Source organism: Sinohyriopsis cumingii, chromosome 2 (assembly GCF_028554795.1).
Source record: "Sinohyriopsis cumingii isolate HCF-2022 chromosome 2, ASM2855479v2, whole genome shotgun sequence".
Taxonomy (NCBI): domain Eukaryota; kingdom Metazoa; phylum Mollusca; class Bivalvia; order Unionida; family Unionidae; genus Sinohyriopsis; species Sinohyriopsis cumingii.
Window position 1 is genome coordinate 75,055,013 of NC_142962.1, and position 19,266 is coordinate 75,074,278.

The window sequence follows — 19,266 nt, forward strand, 5'->3', positions numbered from 1 at the left end:
TACATGTCTTACATGAAATTGTGTATTTTATCAAAATATTGGCTATATTCGGACGAAAATGAGGATATTTTAAAATTAACAAATTTCATTTCCGGATTTGCATTTTTAGGGCGAGGTATACCTAATGTCCCTGATATACTTAACAGTGTAACATGTTTAAACTAAAGAAGCAGCACAAGCACTGATTTTTACCAATGCCTAAAAGCCATCTCCAAACAGCCAACAGTAGACTTCCTGTATGATGTTGTTGACAATTAGGTTTCTGCATGAAACATGGAAACTGCCAGGGACTGACATATGATCCGTGTGTATATAGAACAACGGTTTTTGATGATTGCCACGAAACGTGATATATATTATTCACATAAAGTAAGATCGCGTGCCTTTTTCATGTCTATATATGTTAAGTGTTCTCTTGCATGTTATTACAGACGTTCGTATAAACTACTAACGGACCAGACCAGACTGCCATGTTGGTAGATAAACACAATGTTAAGGAGAGCCACTTATTCCAGGGGTTCTTCAATGGCACATTGTACAATACCAAGTGTAGTATTGGAGTGGAGTCTGGACTGGAGTATGGGGTCTGGAGTTTGGAGCTTGGGTCCTGGTCAAATGGAGGCTCTTGTGTGTAATGGTTTAAACATGTGTTGATATCATTGTACATTCTTGAGGAATATTTCTCATTACCAGCAAAGGTAGATCGCAATGACTTACCTCTTTCTCACGATTTATATACCACCTATAAAAAATGGGTTAATTTTGTCGGTAAAGAGTTTTATGTCTTAACTGTGATCTTGTATTAGAAATATAAATTTATACTTTCCTTTATACTATTATATGTACGATCATGAAACTTGTTATGTGTATGAACTTTCTAGAGGTACTTCTATACAATTTATTATAAAAACTAGCAACACATTATTTAGGAGCATATAAATATTCATTCACTGCACCAAAAGGTGTAGCCAGAGCCCTTTTCACAAAGTCCGCCCACTCCTGCAAGGCGGGTTTCACTCAAGGCTGCAATATAGACCTTGTATCTAGCTAGCTCCCTGCCAGTCAGGGCAGTTCTCCTCTGAGGTCTGGCAGCATCACTTCTGTCCAAAGGTGTGCGCACGTTCCATGCGCAGAGGGTGAGAACAACGATTTTCATCTTTTTCTTTGTAGTGTTTAGATCGCTGATGTAGGGTCCCCTTCATCCGTGGTTAGTTGGTTAGTGAAGGATGGAGCATGCAAGTTTTAGGCACCTTTTCTTTCCCCTTTCTTATGCCGTGGAAGTGAGCAGTGCGAGAAAAGGATTGCTCAGTCCCTCAGGGGGCCGCCAAACTCCACTGCTGGTCCTTGTCAGTAAAGAACGACCATATGGCCTGAGCTGCATGTGTGCAGATTTGCGGGTATAGCTGCCAATGTATCCACACCTGCCCCTTTGTCGCTCGTCTGTCGCCACATGAGTTTAGGGGAGGGGGAGGATGACCGAGTGACTTGTGCGTTGACTTGGTTTAATGTTAGGAGAAAGTGCGTATCGTCGACCTCACTCTCTCGTCCAAAAACATTTGGATCCAGTGGCAAGACAATGTCAAGACGACTGGAGATGTACTCAGATGCAGTGGATGAGCAGTACAATATACATGACTCATCCTGCTCTTTGAGCTCCACAGCGCCTTGCTGAGAATTGCCTTTCTGCCTGTTGAACTAGCTATTAGTCTGCCAAATCCAGTCTTCGCATGCTTGGGTAGGCAAACTCTGACTCACCAAAGGTTTGAAATCGGTTTCACTATCCTCACCTGGTTTATATATTGTTTACATTGATGACGGAAGAGAAATAAACAGGAATTTTAAAGAATCAAGTAATTTTTATTCTGTATAAATTTAATAAATTTTAATACTTATAAATATGTGATTTGATATTAATGTTATTCACTGGGATTTTTTACTGACCCCTCCGGTGGCCTAGTGGTTAGAACATCCGCCTCGGATGCGGGAGGTCGTGGGATCGATACCCGGCCGAGTCATACCAAAGACTTACAAAAATGATTCTAATTGCTGCCTCGCTTGGCGCTCAGCATTAAAAGGTTAGTCTTAGGACTGGTCGGCCTGGTGTCAGGATCATGTGATTGGGTGGGACATCATGCTACATGTCTGTGAATCCTTAAAAAGGATTGCTCAGTCCCTCAGGAGGCCGCCAAACTCCACTGCTGCTCCTTGTCAGTGAAGAACGACCATATGGCCTGAGTTGCGGCATGATGCCCTTGTGCCATACATCACTATAATCTGCCACATTGCAGACATCTTAGCAATATGACTGAACTTTCTTTAAAGCTACGTTAAAAATCCAAATCACAACACGTTATTTTTACATTCTTTCATTATTTGTATATAGTGAAGAGAGAAAGTGTTTAGAATATCAAAGAGGGCAATTCGTTTTGATTTGTTTGCAGGGTGCAGATGAATATCACATTTCAAATTAGAATATGAAAAGCCACTAAAATTCACACTGGACAAGCGATATCATGTATATCACAGATAATCTGACAGGGCATCATTTGCGAGCAGATGATCAGATACGATTGTCAGTCAAGACTGGATTTCACCGTGGTTGAGATTTCCTGTTAAACTTGGAAGTACAGCTGGAAATCCGTATATCACGTCCATACACTCAAACCAATAAGTTAATATATTTTCGTACTTCTCTCCTGCTATATTTATTAACAATAATGAAAACATGATATGTACAGCTATGTCCAGCTATTTTTTTTATTTTTGTTTAATGAATGGTTACATATCTTATTTCAACAAAATTGCTAGCATATTTTTAATCTTTCAAGCAACGATTGTGCTTTTACATGTGTGCTGACATAAAGTCACACATGCACGAGTATTACTTCATGTAGTCAAGTACAAAACTCTTATTACCATACTAAAATGGCAACATATACAGTGTAAATTCCTTAATAAAATTCAAACTGTGACAGCTATTTCTTTCTTCCTCTTTTGGTCTTTTCTTGGGAGATGGGTCTACACTAACAGTGCTATAATTGCAGCCATACACACATATATCTGTGTGTGTGTGTTATAATTGCAGCCATACAATTATACACATATATATATGTGCGTGTGTGCGCAAATAACAACATACAAACAACATAATTTCGTCTTGATCGATACGCCCCACATTCCAGATTCTGGGGTCCAGACTCCACTCCAACGCTCCATTCTGGATTTTACACTAGGTCCTTTATTAATAGTGTCAAGCAAGGACAAGCATTGAACAGAGAACATGATAGAGGATTGAGCAAAATAAGGGCAAACACATCTTGTACATAGCAAATCCACTAATATCACCTCCTTTTTAAATTTCCGATTGAAGCAAATTAGTACACACAGGATTAAACCTCCTTTTAAATTTACGATTCAAGCAAATTACTATATACAGGATATTGTTTGCTTTTTGTTTAGTGGTGGATACCACAGTGAGCTTTGGTATAGGTATTTAGTATCAGTAAGTTAAATGAAAATCAATTCTCGTATAATAAGGTGGTTTGTTTCTTAAAGGTATAAACTGAGGTATGCGAAAAATGTTAGGAATGAGAGTAATACCTTCGTGTTTTAAACGATTAGATAGACGAATACTTTTCGTCCCAATGGAAAATGGTGAGAGCGCTTAACCTCAATAATTTCAGGTTAAAATAAAAATAGGATCTTTGTACTGTGCAAACAATTAAACGTAAATTTCATGTGGGAATAACGTGCAACTTTTAAGGTCATTTAACATAATACCATAATCTCTCATGACCGTGGGTGACATCCCTGGATTTGGAGGTTCGGTCAATGATTCTGACCATTTTTGTTCACGATTTTCATTATCTGTACATGCATTTTATAAAAGTGTCCTTACTTCAGTTCATATCTGAACATTTCGTTGATTAACAAAATGTCATCTATATTCGAAAAAAGAATTTAAGATGTTCTATTATATGATAAATAAACATTAAGGCATCTTTCATTAGCAGGTAAATTATTGTTTTTATTTTCAATTTCCTTATTGTTTCGTACCTCAAGAAGGAGAAGAAGGGAGAGAGAGAGAGAGACAAATAAAATGAGGTAATCTAGTAATTTTTCACACCTTTTGTCAAAAAAAAAAGATCCTTACCTACATGTAATGGTCTACTGGACTGATTCTCTAATAAACCTCAGTACACATTTTATATGAAAGTTTATATACCCCTCTACTTGACGTAAGTTGCAATTAATATTTTCTGGAAATACTCTGTCAGCAGCAGGGAGGGCAGACAGACCTAGGGTTCCCGACAAAGAATAAACCTTCCACAGAAAACTCTTTCGTAGAAATGTTATATTTACCGAATAGAGGCTTCCTGGAGAAGTTTATTTGTTACTGAACCCTGTTCCATCAATAAAACCCTAGTCTGAAGATTTTAGCTGGAAAAAAAGTATTCTACGTGAATTTTAATTTTTTTTTGTTTATTGCCATACGGCCGAATAGGTCGGGCCCTCCCTGCTGCTATTATCTAATTGCATAGAATTATGCCAGTCAGCGTTAAAAGATTTTATCCAAACCTATTCGATATCTTGACCTGGGATCACATAAATTTACCGTTACAAATCCATGAGGTGTAGCTTGAGCTCGTGAGAAGAAATTTTTGAATTTATTTATATCCATGTCGCCACCGCACCAGGTCTGATGAATATTTCTTAGTGTATGAGCATCGACGCCGTTAAAAATAACCAAAATATTACAATTTCTCTGATCACTTTAGGTATCTGAGTATACCTCTGAGTTACATAAATGACATCAGTGTTTTTATGTCGACCACGGGAAAATATTCTGGCTGGATTAGTTTGTTTATCCAGCATCACGTCGTCGTAGACAACTAAATTATTGATCGACCCATCTAGATCATCAACAGAGGGAGCCTCCTCGATGTCGGTGATAAATTCAATTATATTTTCACCGTCATTTAGCAACGCTGCATTTTCATTAAATTCTTTCAATACCTGATAACAACGTTGATCATCCACAGATGGTGCACCCAAATACAATTTTTCCCATTTTAGCCATCTCATTATCAGATTCAACAATAATTGTGTTTTTCCACCACCAGGTGGACCTATTATTATCATTCTAATTGAATTGGGCAATGCAGCATGATGCTTGACAGGAACGGATTTTTTTGTAGCTGAAAAATCAATTACATTCATGATATAATAAATATTATGGATCTATATTGTGTCAAATGTAAAACACGCACACCAACGGTAAAGCTAACTACGGTTGTTACTCGCAACAAGAGATCAGCTGTTACCGGTAAATGTGAAAAATGCGGCACAAAAAAGTTTAGATTTACCTCATCAACTAAAAAAGAAATTCCACGGAGGTGATATCACCTCAAAATTATCCTCGCTACCAGGATTCCCCTGGGCTAAATACTCAGGAGAAAAAACACCTACCAGGATACAACTACTGCGGACCAGGTACCAGACTCGATATCAGATTAAGTAATCAGGATCAACCAAATTCAGGTGAGGAGCCAATTAATGCGATTGGTCGGGCCCGTTTGATTCATGACATAGCATATCGAAATAAAGATATTCACCAACGACATCTTGCTGATATAAATTTAATTCATGCAATAAATTCTATAAAAAATAAATCTATCAAAGAGAGGTTAGATTCGTGGTTAATTAAAAACGCGATGAAGGGTAAATTAATCTTCGGTGCTGGTAATTAATATGGAATCAATTTATTATTCCCCTGCTGGATTTTGGCGGGGTAAACCAGCTATCAAGAAACTTGCAAAGGCTGCTCGAGTAAAACCGTCAACGGCTGCTGCTTGGTTATCCAAACAGGCTATATGGCAAATTTATCTACCACCACCAAAACGAATCGAAACGCGCATTTTGATGTTAGTGTGCCAAATGAGGTTCATCAGGCTGATATAATGCTTCTGCCACACGGTACTGTTGACGGTAAAATCTACAAATATGTACTAACCGTAGTAGATATCGCTAGCAGATACAAAGAAGCTGAGCCATTAACCAAGAAAACAGCCGCTGAGGTAGCTGATGCATTTGAGCGAATATATCAGCGAGGACCACTAACCTGGCCAATTTTACTTCAGGTTGATCCCGGACGGGAATTTTTTGCTGCGGTGACCTCATTAATGAAACAAAAAAATACAAAAATAAGACGAGGCAAGGTTAATATTCACAATGATCAGGCAATTGTGAAGAGATTCAACAAAACATTAGCTGAGCGGTTATTTGGTTATCAATACGCGATGGAATTTATTCAGGATAAACGATCTAATGATTGGGTTGTCAGGCTACCCAGTGTTATTTCTGCGATAAATAACGAAACAACGAGAGCTATATCAATGAAAGCAGCAATTGCCATACAGAAAGATTTTATACCGATAAAACGACGTGATTTTTCATATCGGCCTGTTTTTGGTAGTGTCATCGTCAGATATTTATACAAACCAGGTGAGGCTGAGGGTGGCAGAAAAAGAGCAACAGATCCAATCTGGAGCACGACGACACATAAGATAGTATCAGTGACAAAATCATCAGGTAGACCAGTAATTTACATGCTCGATTCGTTAGCGCCTCAACGAGGTTTTACTCGCGAGCAATTACAAGTAATACCAGCTGATACTCAATTACCGCCTCAGTCACTTAGATAATCAACCCCACGCCGATTACACTCTAAACACGTCAGCGTAACAATATCACGATTGTGGCCTAAATTATTTTTTATTCTGTCTACGGTAAATTGTCTGGAATCATTTTTTTGATAGCTCCATGTCATTATGCAATTACAACCAGCACAATGATTTTTTTGTTTCTCTTTCAGCGATAAAATAAATTCGACACCTAAATCAAATTCGTGATTATTTTTTGTATCGGTTTGTTTATAGCTGATCAATTTTTTTTAATCACATATTCGTCAATTTCATCATTAATAATTATTCTATCTAAAACAATCCGTCCTAGTTGGTTTATTTTTCTGACTCTAGATACGGCTAAATACACCAGATTAGACCATTCTATGTAATCGTCAACAATCCAAACTCGAATATCGGTTATGGTTAATCCCTGTGAAGAATGAATTGTCATGGCATATCCTAACGTCCACGGAGATTTTTCTGCATTCAACATATCATTGACAAAATCAATATCAACAGTGACAATATCATTCAATACAAGATTCTGCTTTCCTTGTCCTGGTATATCAACTTCAATATTCTGCAATCTGGTATCGGCTGTTCTGTAACATAACGGTACTGGCATCAGCGGAAATTTTTCTTGATGTAATTTAAATAATCTTTGCTGAAGTACGTCACGTATTATTTTTCTGCTAGCCACAATCAAATCATTTGGAGTCCACGTTGATAAGAAATCTTCCATGGATGTTTTTGGAATTATTTCTCGCATCACACTGCATTGAATTTTATTTGGTTGTAATCGAATTAATCTCTTAAATTCGCTCAATAGACCATCAAGAGATCTGTAATCGGTGTTAACTTCCTCATAATAATCAACAAAATTCTTTAGCCATTCATGAGGTGATTCTCCATCAATAGGATTGGGTTGGCCGTGATCGCCGCACATAATTACCGCTGTGTTTTTTGTTAGCAACCAATCCAAAAACATTTTCAACGTTTTAACGAATACAGTACAAATTTCATCCCATATAATTACTCTGTTCACGTATTTCTCTCCCATTTGCGAAGGAGTCCATGTACCACCATTGTATTTGAAAAAACTGTGGTACGTATATGAGTTGAGGCCGCGCTGTCTCATCTCTCGCGCTAATCTATGTGTCGGCGTCAATACAATTACATCAGAATTCTTAAATAATTCTATAATTCTGGTCGTTTTACCTGATCCACCCGATCCATTCACGTAGACTGTCTTATATCTCGATGCTGGATCATACACATATGGTGCTGTTGAAATTTCTGATACATTATCAGAATAATAATTATCCGCAACAGGTACATCGGCGTTTTTACAATACCATAAAATATGTTCGTCCTTTACTCGCCATGTACCCCATGATCCATTGCCGGTTAATTTTTCCAACTCTGGTAGAAATATTTCATTAACATAGAATGAATCAGTAGCTACCCTAACAGCGTCATTGGGGAATCTGTTTATCATCGATAGCAGATTTATACTCGCGTACGCCAACATTGACGATCTTAAATGAGTATACTGCGGTGACTCTCCCTCGAGATAGCTAACTACAGTACCTAATTTTGTTCCGTTTGATAAATAAACATTTTCTCTGTTACAAAATAAACCTCTCTCAGCAGTATCAGCGGTTATAAAATCTAATTCAGCTTCGTCCATGATCAATCTACAATTATGTCGCTGATGATCACACGAACCACCCTGAGTAAATTTTCCGATTATTTTTCTTCCTAAATCTTTCGCGTCGTCATGTTCAGTTGGCAGCCAAACGTCATTTTGTTTTTTATATGATACAATAGCCTCGCTGACCGTCAACGGTGTCAACATCGCAGAATCTAGCATATATCTCAATAAAACAATTGGAACCCATTTTTGTTCTGAGAAATGTTTACCAAACCAAACGTAACAGATTTTATGCAAACCATCATTAAATTTAAACGATACAACACGAGCGAATCCTGTCAGGGGAAAATCTGGCAATGGTCCGTTAATAGATATTCTGGTCATCTCATCGCGGGGATGACCAAATTGAGTAAAATATTTACTGCACTCACCCATTCCGAGAAAACTACCAGGATAACAAGCTATCATGTCAAATGAAATCATCTTCATAGGATTATACTCAGTATTCCATAATCCACCATGACCGTATTCGATACAGCTCTGCTGAATATCTTTAAGAAACTCACGTTGAGTTGGCTTCCATGAATTTTTCTCTCTCGCTGCGTGAGCAACAACAGATGGAATCGTGAAACAATTAACCAGCAAATTTTCATCCGCAGAGTATTTTTTTTACCATTGTTGTCATCGAATCATGTAAAGATTCACTTCGATATAATTCTGCGTTAGGCCGTACGAATTGATCATATTTCTGATCACTGGAAAACAACCAAATAGATACCGGGTCAGATTTACTTATTTCATGAATAAAATCAAAAATATATCCGCTGTAAAATTTAACAACGCGCTCTGAAATGCAAATGATAACTTATGAAGAAAACTAATAAACAATCAACAAAACTAACTAACTAAAACTCGCAATACTTATTTTTGACAAGTTTTAAAGCTTGAAAGCTCCTGAGCCGGCTACTCATGAACAGCCCAAAATGTCTTATATACATTTGACGAAACCCAGATTTAACATAAACCCATTGATCCCACACATGAAAATGAAATAAAGCAATGGAAACTACACAGATAGGAAATACAGGTAAAATGCGTTATAACTCGATGCTCGTGTCAAAAGAATAATATCGCGATATAAGAGGTATCACGTTAAGAACGTTTTTAAAATAATTTGTCAATAGACAATGTGCATTTCATTTTCGTCAGTTTTACCTAATCTCTTGATCATATATTGCTTGTTTTGTCCACCGGATCCATCGGACATCAAATATACTGCAGTCTTTAATTGCATATATGCAAATAGGGCGGAAAAGGTGCACGGTGAAGTTAACTCAACATTAAACGAATTGCTGGGACTTTTCCGATATTATATGTTTAAGAACAGAAGTCACCTTCAACTAAAAAATGGGAGCTATGCTACTATCGCTGTTGTAAGCGGAATCGCGTTATAACGAAATCTCGTTTTAAAGGGTTTTACCTTTACATGCATTTAAAATTATCATACAGCACAGTTTACTTTCATAGCTTTTGATCGGCTTCTTATGAAGAATACACATAGACTCTAGAGCATGAATACAATATCAAATACTTAAAACGATTTAGACCAATATGTACAACTTCCTAGTTGGTAGTCCCAGTCTCTCAATATATGCAGTGATAATGAGCATATTGCAGTTAAAATTTCAGAGAGCCATTTTTGTTCTTCAGTTAAAATTATCCGAATTTCGATTATCCGAATTTCGATTATCCGGATTATTAGTTTCTTTGTTTACATCATTATGCCACGAAATTTTTAATTTTTTTAATCTCTACATACATCTCAATATAACTAATTACCCAATATAGAACAAAGTAGTAAAAATCATATCAAGTATATAATAGCATGCAGTCATAATTAAAATGAAACATTATTTTCTCCAAATTACAACTTGAGTCCTTCAAAGGTACCGACGATCTTCATGGTGAAAAGGATTTCCATGACTTGGAAATACGACCATTTGTTTTTCTTTAGACTGTCGATGCTTTTAAACTATCTCTGTTATTCTTTAGCAATAGCAAGATTTTCAAATTAGCAGCTGTGATGCAATATTTTCAGCTAGAACAAAGTAACACTATTAGGGTTTTACATTTCAATAGTTATCAACTGTATCAAATTTATGCATTTTCATCGCTACCTTTATCTGAAAGACTACAAGTTACTGAAACAAATTTAAAATAATTCTTCATATTGATCGTCCCCTTTCCGTTCGAGTATAGCGCAATAAAACAGGTCACATAGATGGCGTTAATGTTAATACAAGATTTAATACTTTTATATATGTCACATAATACGTAAAATCATTTCCCAGATTAGAAAATGTACAATCAGTTTGACCAAAGTGTATCACATATTTATTTTACTTTTTTTGCAGTTATATATTCATCAATAGGTTAGAGTATTTGGTATTTCGTGTAAAGACCATTTCTGAAACCCATTTATACCTCAGTTAGGAAATCGTTCCCTAATGGAGATCTCGCTTTGCTGTTCAATATTGTAACCCCGATTATGATATTATTACAATTCTCTCACGTATGTATGTATGTATGTATGTATGTATGTATGTATGTATGTATGTATGTATGTGTACATACGCACATATACACCCAGATTGTAATAGATTCTTCGTTCCTAAGAACAATGCATGAAAAAGAACCGAGATCTCCTTGTCCATGCGAAAAAACGCCGTTTCAGTAAACTGCACCAAACTCTCTTGGTTTGCACATAATTTCTCCAGCATCTTTTGCCTCATCAAAGCATCAAAGCAAACTGATTTTCTATCTTGGACTAATACTAAGCAGTCTTGCTTGAACTGCATCAGTTATAGAGGTTTTGGAAGTTACAATCACCACCTCTTCAGCATCTTGCACATCAGACAATTGTTTTTCTGAAGTGTTCGATGAGCATTCCTCCTCAAGAGAGGTTTCATCATGATTCACAAATGTAATCTCAGAATCATCCATCTCGGATGAAATATGCATCTGTATCAGATCCTCAGATTTACCACTGATAACAAGAGTTTCGACTCAATATAGGAATATAGTATCACATCCACAAGGGGAATAACTATGTAAGGGAAATAACTCTCACAAAATGAATATATATCCAAAAAGGTATATAACTCTGGTCTGTAGCTTTCGCCAAATATTTGTACATCAAAAGGGAAATAACTCAGTCCCACCAAACATCGTTATTCATTCAGGGGTAGATAACTCTTAGGATCTCAACAACAAGTGATCCCATCGCTGCCACCAAATTTGTCATGTCGCCCCTCATGGATGGGCGGCGGATTCAGAAAGGGTCCGTCTTGTCATCAGCTTTTGGTTCACTTGAGGATATACTATCATATTCTATGTGAACGATCTTATGCTAAGGGTGCAATTAATGAACAGAGGCGTCAAATGATGGTAACATTATTTAATGACAGAAAGATAATCCAATCAACTCAAGTGACTGATGGGAAATGATTGTGAAATTATAGCGTAACTAACATTGAAATGCAATATATTACAATCTAAAGTAATGTTAGTGTAAGCTGAATCTGATAGTAGAACACAAATTTGTTCATAAAGCTTGTTAACATACGTTATGACTAACAGGAAGTAGCAAGTAATTACATATGCTTTTCTAAATGAAAGTATTTCTAAATACAGAGCTGATTGGTTGGGATTACAACTTAAAGTTCTTGTATTTGGCAAGCAGCCTCACTGGGGGCGCATGTGCCTTACTAAATGAACTGACGTCAGCTCAAAGGCGCGACTACAACAGTCTTGTTAATGTACTTGACTTGCGATATGGTTCTCTGAACAGAGCTGAGATTTTTAAAGCCAAACTACAAACTCGCACAAAGCGAAAGGATGAGTCCATATCAGAATTGGCACAGTCAATTAAAAAGTTGACTCGCCAAGCTTATCCATGAGCTCCTACAGCAGTAATTTCCACTTTAGCAAGGGATCATTTTATAGATGCACTCCCTGAATCTGACATGCGTCTGAGAATTCGTGAATCACATGCTAGGGATATCAGTGATGCAGAAATCTTAGCCACACAGTTGGAAGCTTTTCGGCTTGCAGACCGCCACAAAACACAGCGTGTCCAATCTGTTGTTTTTATAGGTCCTGAAAGTGGTTTGTCAACCTCAAGTAAGGCAGAAAATAGTAAAGCTCTGCAAAATGTTGTAGATAATCTGTGCCAGGAGATTTAAGTCCATGACTGCTGACCTCCAGGGTGTTACTGAGTCCAACCAGACCAGTTTCTCTGCATGTAAACCTGAAAAATTTAAGGACAAGCATCAGACTTGGCAGAACGATCAGAATAACAATACACACAGACAAAATCGTTATAAATCACAAAGAAAGAATAACCAAGGTTACAATGCGTGGAAGGGCAATTCCTATAAGCCCAATACATTCTACAATAAATCAGAAAAAGCTAAAGCTGAGTCCACACAGTTAAACTTGAACCAGTCGAACACAGGGGCCAATGTTCGACAGGAAATTTAAGGCCCAATGCTATTACCATTAGATCATCTAAGTATGGTGATGAGGGATTGTTTGTTGCAACTCAAGTTCAAGATGTATTAGTAACCATGTTAGTGGATAGTGGTGCAAATGTGAGTTTTGAAAAAGGATATTGTTGATAAATTTCCACACTCATGCCTTGTGGAGATTGAACCAGTAAATTTGAATTTAGTGACTGCAACTGGTGAAATTTCACCATTTCTTGGAAAGATGAATGCAAAAATTAAATTAGGAAAACATATTTTTATGCATGATGTCTTAGTGACTGATATACAAAATGATGGGATACTTGGAATTGATTTCTTATCCAATGTAGGATGTGACGTATTGTTAAGAGAGAGTTGTCTGCTTGTTCGAGGAGATAAAATACCATGCTATCATTTTACAAAAGATGTCAAACCTACCATCTGTAGGATTGCAGTTTCTCAGAATGTAGACATTCCTCCAGAGACTGAGATCATTGTTCCTGGGAGGTTTATTGACCCTGTGGTTAATATTCAGACTGGTTTTGTTGAAGCAATGCCACACATTGTTGAAAGAACAGGTTTGATGTTAGCTCACACTCTAGTAGAGACTCAGAGAGGCATGGTTCCTCTCACATTTTGAATGCTTCAAACCAAACTTGCAAAATATACAAAAACACAATTGCAGCTAAATGTGGGACAATGAATGGAGTATGCTTTTGAAGAAGAAAAATGTGAGGTGGGCATAAGTATTCACAATGTGACTACTTCTGATGTTTTACCTTCACATCTGCACGACATTTTTGAAGCTAGCTCTGAGAAGATGAATGATGATGAAAAGAAACAACTGCAAATGACCTTGATTAAAAATCAAGATGTATTTTCAAAAGACTCCAAAGATTTGGAGGTTACAAACTTAGTTGAACACATAATAAATACTGGGGATGCTGCACCCATACGCCAACACCCTCATCGTATTCCCCTTGCCAAGATGAAAGAGGCAGAGGAGGAAATCAAAGATATGGCTAGTAGAGGGATCATTGAACCATCAAATAGTCCTTGGTCTTCACCAGTTGTGTTGGTGCGGAAGAAAGATGGGTCAACACGCTTTTGCGTGGACTACCGCAAAATGAATGATGTGACCATTAAAGATTCATATCCCTTTCCAAGAATAGATGATACTTTGGATGCCTTATCTGGTGCTAAGCTATTTTCAACTCTTGACCCTGACGAGTGGATACTGGCAAGTGAAAGTTGCATACAGGGATAAGCCTAAAACAGAATTTTCAGTGCCTGGTAGTGGCCTGTGGCAGTTTACAGTGATGGGTTTTGGTTTGTGCAATGCACCAGCCACATTTTTGAGACTTATGGAATGGGTCCTTAGTTTATCTGGATGATATAATAGTCTTTTCAAAGACCTTTAGTGAACACATAGAAAATTTAAATCAAGTTCTTAAGTGCCTTCAACAGGCTCATTTGAAACTGAGTCCTGAGAAATGTCATCTGTTTAGAAAACATAATCCAAAATTTAAGAGAGGTCTGAACAAAAGGTTGCAAAGAAACTGGTGTGGTCCATATATTGTTACACACAAACTGAATGATGTGATTTATCGGGTCCAAGAGACACCCAGATCTAAACCAAAAATAGTTCATCATGACAAAATGAAAGCATATGTAGGGAGAATGCACCTACTTGGTTCAGATGCTAAAAAAAAATATGAATTAATAAATACCACTTATCTTTATAAATGATACGGATGAATATCTTATGATATAAAAATTTATATCATTTTTTAAAATAATATCTGATTCATCATACGCATGAAATATTGTAAGAGTTTTTAAAAACTGGGCTCTGGTTTTTCGCAGTTAAGTGCATTAAATGTATATTTTGTACATGTCGGTGATTTTTCCTTTGAAAAGGAGATATAATATGCCTAATTATTGTTTCTTGCTTTAACTGTAGTGTTTTTTGTTTTTTGCAGAAAATTTATTACATAATTTTATCAGTAAAATAGTTATGTATTACATACAGATGAAAATTATTTGCCTTAATGATGAATTTCAATAGTCCATTAAGTGGGTACTTGATAATTTGTGTTCATGAATAGGTTGTGCAAATACTTAGTTATCTAAACAGTCATTAGATTTAATAATATACTCACCATCTTTGTTTGGAGACCAAACACTGACTAAGGTGGGGGGGGGGGCAGTGTTATGCCGGTATATCTGGTTTAAGTCAAAAGCGTCATCTTTAGCATGTTTACAGCATGGCATTTCTCGTTCACTGCACCATCGTAATATGTATCTTGTTCATAAAGTGAGCTATTTCATGCAACTAGGAATGACCATATTAGTTATATGTACTTTTTATGCTAAAAATGTCCCAGTTTTAAATCACAGATATGTAGACTTATTTCGGCAGACGTGCTTTTAACGTTCATTCATGCGAAGCACATGTTGTGTATTACCGCTACGATGTGTTGTTGATCACACGGCTTGTCTACTTACATCTTAAATGTAAGATGCCTTGTGTAGTTACACTTTATTTCTATCATTCGTGTGAAAATCTGTAGAATTAATTCTTTCGCGTGTCCCGTGTTGTTGGGTCTTCATGTTTAAAACGATTACGTAACTTTCAGCATAGAATATTTGATGCTTGATTTTGATTGGTCAGTAAATCTTTCTTGCCCGATGATCGCAAGTGATAAATTCTGATTGGTCAATGAGGAGATAGAGCAGACTACGATTGAGCAGCGAGCAGAAGAACTGGACCTTCAGGACACTTTAAATTACTCCAAAAAAGCTAAGAACTTTATTTGCTCTGTAAGATACATGGCCTGGAGATCATTTAAAAAGAAGAGAAAACCTACCCAGCAGCAGTGGTTGTTTGCTCAACATATACTATCGGAGTTCTATCCAAAAGCCTATGAAGAATCACCGCTTACTGTCCTGGTTAATTTCGCTCAAGTGTTAGCAGAAACGCACGGATTCGAGGCAGTACCAGTCGAGGCGTATGAGGAGCAACATACAGCCGCTGAGACCTGGGATTATGAAAACCGCCGGAAGACCTTCAGATTGCTGCCATAGATTGCCTCATAGGGGAGAAATCCCAACATAGGGCTTTCATTCTGACCCCTGATAGCCATTTTAGGCGAATAACTTTGGCCCTGAAAAGAAACAGATTGGAAGCTGCGAAATAACTCACGGAATGTGACACTAATGGAGATCACAAAATTTGTATGGCTACTATAAGCCAAATCGATTGGTACAATGTTTTTGAGAAATATATGTACGCATAGTACACGAAAATTATATAACTGAACAATAGGTAAATTCAAAACTTAGAAATATTTTATTCGGATGTGACTCTCACATGTTTGGCATTATGGTAGGGACTGCCCGATAGATAGGTAACCTGGCATTGATTTGATATAATTAATAGTACAAAGTTGCAGCCTTGGTTCGGAAGGAACCATTTTCTTGGCCCCTAGCTGTCGGTTGCTTGGCTAGGGTGGGGGGGGTGTGTTGTGTTGTGTTGTGTTGTGTTGTGCTGTGCTGTACTAATAGCGGTTAATCGCAAAATTAAGTAGTACGCAAACATGTACAATTAAATTGGTCGCACATACCGTAAGGTGCACGCGACCTAAATCCAATATATATATATATATATATATATATATATATATATATATATATATATATATATATATATATATATATATATAAACACGACCTTTTTCATAGATAGAACAGTTAGGGATAGGAAATTTAACAGACTAATAGGATTTGAACTAATTGCACAGGTGGCTTACACAATATTGGTACTTTATTGTCCATTAGTACAACTGGACTTGATTTGAAATAAGTACTGGTTGGCGTTTCAGGAAGTACACAACATACATGGCATGCTTGTCGAGCACCTTTCCTCCTTTACCGGGCTCGGATTTCGTACAACGTGGCAAGATGTTGAACGATTTCCACTTGCCACACGACCAGGTGTCCTAATGTGACGTCATCGCTGCTGACCAATCGCAGCGGACGTTACATACTGCTTGGGTTGACACCTGGGGCGAACTTAGTGCAAACTAAATGTATACTAACATGAGTGCGTGCTTTCGCTGTTCCCACTCATGTAAGAGCCTTACATCTAGCATGTTAAGAACATAATGCTTCTACAATCTAACGGCTACAATCAAGAAGTTCTCTGTGAGAACATAAATGCCTGGGAGATGTGGCACCATTCCTTCCCCCAGGAGTAATCAAAGAGGTGCCTGTGGCACCATAAACCAGAGGTACATGTCTATTGCAGACGCACACCTCTATAATCCAACGCAACAACAACAACAACGAACTTTTTCCAGTGGTAGATGCTCAATGCGAGCGCACACCACTAACACAATCTTAGAATACAGAACTAACAAAGAAACATGGAACTTACATGAAGAAAAAACATACGGATACTTACATAACATTTATATAAAAAAAAAACACAAAACACAAACAGAACATCTACACCCAGACCTAAACTGGAAACCAATCTGGGAGAAATGGGGTAAAATAAAATACACCAACATTCAAACAAGATTATATCTATACCTACACGATGCATGGTGGACAGGAGAAGAAGCCTTCTTTAGGAAAATCATCCCATCCATACCACAATGTATCTTATGCAACACTCAATACGATAGCAAACCACATCTAATTTTATATTGTCCAAATACAAAAACACAAAGGGATGCCATTAAACAGGAAATAAAAAATTCAATAGGGAATTTCCAGATAAAACAATTATTGTACACGGACAACATAGAGGATAAAAACTTATATGATGAGATAATTCAATACATAAATAATATCGTGCAAATTAGAAACGATAAAATATGGACTACCAAGCCATCCGAATAACATCCAACATGTACAAAGAACTAACACACACACACACACACACACACACACATATATTAAAACAGTAGGCAGAAGGGGCGGCGGGCATAACTCTGTTAAAGAGTTTATCCCAACGGAAACCCCAAACCCGATCCTGCCATCACAAACTAACCAAATCAGGACTGTCTACCATTATATATATAAAATTCACCACCAAAACCATGTATCAACCAATTACGAAATTAAACAACGCAGAAACAGTACACAGTGGAGGCGGTAGGCAAAAACCCTATTAAGGAGTTTATCCCAATGGAACCCCCGCCCCCCGTCTGTGACTGTATTCATTTATGCAGATCCAATCCCTCCACCTATACATGTACGGTAAACCTGGCCATACTACAAAACCACAACTATTTCATCCCGACTAGTGAACATAGCTATAGGAATAAAACAGAAACAGATGTGAGGGCTAGAGAATTAACTCTCTTCAAGAGTTTATCCCAAGGGAATCTCAGTCAACATTTCTGTAACTGATACCCCCTCCCCACAAAACACAAAATAAACAAAGACCCACCAGAATATGCAACGCTCACTAAACAGATATGGCCTGCTGGATAAAGTCGAGGAAAGAGACTGTCTAAATAGAGTCCATGCAGGTCCTGTCTGTACAAAATTCCACCGAAAACAACAATACAATAACCTAAACCCCCCCCCCCCCCCGACACACAATTTCTATCAATAGGAACCCAACAATAAGCAGATAAGTATGCACAACAACAAAGTAAACTGCGTACATGGATACACACACACACAAAATATAAATAAAAAGTAAAATTTTTAATATATATATATAAGAAAAACAAAACAAAAAAAAGGAAGAAATTACAACTAAATATGATTAACCTCCTAAACAACACACCATATAATGAACCTGAATCCAAACTATCCCACTAAAATCTTTTCTAGCTGATGTTCACACGAATCTTGGAACAATGACTATCAATAATTAATTACACCCCAGCCAGGATATCAATCAAACAATTCTCCAAGTACAGATAGAACTACACCACAGGGACTAAAACCAAGTCTACCGTGCCACTACTGAAAACTAGATAGTTAACCCAAAACTCTTAAGACATGATCTAGATATTGCCAGTCTATACACAAAATCAAATGCGTTTACAACACAACACACATAAACAGCACCACACCGGACTTTAATGACTATGGCAAGTCACTCAAAAATATAACGATAACGAAATGGGGATGGGAACGGAAACTTTTACCCTGAATTTTCGTAAAGGGAAAACGAGTGCGATCCTAAGTTTCATGCATGTCAGGTTCAAGGCAAGAAAACAATCACAAGCACTAGTGTTTGCAAGTATTGACCTGAGAATGGAAACCGACCTGCCTACCGAGTGGGAACGGAGTACAACTCAGAACCCGCATGCAGGGACAACTCGAGATATATGGCGAAAGATCAACCCTGACGAATAAAAAAATATAGATTAAT

At 37.3% G+C, this 19,266-nt stretch overlaps 1 long non-coding RNA gene across 1 annotated transcript; it reads right to left on the reverse strand.

Moving 5' to 3' along the window:
- Positions 1 to 11,791: 11,791 nt before the first annotated feature.
- On the reverse strand, positions 11,792 to 16,273 carry LOC149805200 (uncharacterized). The gene is made up of 3 exons (XR_016414798.1): positions 15,737 to 16,273; positions 13,305 to 13,521; positions 11,792 to 12,649 (listed from the first exon to the last, which is right to left on the reverse strand). It is a non-coding gene; the product is annotated as an uncharacterized LOC149805200 (long non-coding RNA).
- Positions 16,274 to 19,266: the final 2,993 nt, after the last annotated feature.